The following is a 1,352-nucleotide window of genomic DNA, read 5'->3' on the forward strand; positions in this document are numbered from 1 at the left end:
AGCCCAGGAGTTGGAGGTTGATGTGAGCTGTGATGCCACAGCACTCTACCCAGGGGGACAGCTTGAGGCTCTGTCTCAAAAAAAAAAAAATTTAAATAAAACTCTGTTTCATAAGCTGCCTTTTTGAAGTCAGTGAATTTTTGGAAAGCAAAAGTTTCAACCCTTTCTCCCTGTGTGGGTCCCCTGAGGGCTTATCAGTCCTGCCACTCTGGGCCTTAGAGGGCCACCGCCCTCTGCCCTCTATTGGAGGGCCAGGCAGAGCTCACAGAGGCTATCTGGAACCTGCCTCACCACCTCCACCTTCTCAGTTGCCCTGTTCTTGCCTCACCAGGGAAGAATCACTCACCCACCATACTAACAAAAATTAATTTAAATTCATGCTGTTGTGTCCTGAGCTCTTGTGACAAAGATGGTCCTCTAAGCCCCATGATAGAAATTAAAGAGTAAACCTGGGAATCAGGAGATTCATTAGCTTTCCTGGGGTCACCCAGGGTCCACTCTCAGGGGAGGGCCTCCAGACTCCCAGCCTGGACTTCTGCTGAGTTTCCAACTGCTCAGAGGTGACAAGACACCCCTCTGAGGCCAGCCTCATTCTCTGAGGTTCAGAATTTTTCTGGAGCTTGGAATTCAGCTCAGAGAACAGCAGGCACCAGGGACCTAGATGCATGGCACATATTCAGGCTCCTTATGTCACAGGTGGAAAAACCAAGGCCTGGAGATAGAAAGAGACTTATCTCAGCCCTAGCCAGCAGACCAGCCCACACCAAAATTTCAGGGCTGTTTTTCTCCTCCATGGAAACCTTGGACACATTTCATAAACTCCCAGAGCAGTCTTTTCCTTATCTTAAAACATAAAATGAAAATAAACCCTCCCTTTCACAGTGGTTGTGAGGGTCAGGTACCCAACATGAAAAGTATATGGTAGTGTGCGCAGGACTTCACATTCATTGACAGCTAAAACCGGACAGACTCACCTCACACCACACAAAATAGATCCAGACAGTCACCAAACACAAAAGAATACACAATAAAGCTTTTAGAAACAGGATCTAGAAGATTCTCTTCACTTCAGTGTTTGGGCACAATGATTTTTACTCTTTTTAAAAGTTGAGGTAGGCTCAGCACCTGTAGCTCAAGTGGCTAAGGCACCAGCCACATACATCTGAGCTGGTGGGTTCAAATCCAGCCTGGGCCCACCAAACAACAAGGACAACTACAACCAAAAAATAGCCAGGCGTTGTGGCGGGTGCCTGTAATGTCCCAGCTACTTGGGAGGCTGAGGCAAGAGAATCACTTAAGCCTAGGAGTGGGAGGTTGCTATGAGCTGTGATGCCACAGCACTCTACCCAGGG

This window comes from Otolemur garnettii, unplaced genomic scaffold, assembly GCF_000181295.1.
Source record: "Otolemur garnettii isolate 467f Iridium unplaced genomic scaffold, OtoGar3 scaffold00044, whole genome shotgun sequence".
NCBI classification, from domain to species: Eukaryota; Metazoa; Chordata; class Mammalia; order Primates; family Galagidae; genus Otolemur; species Otolemur garnettii.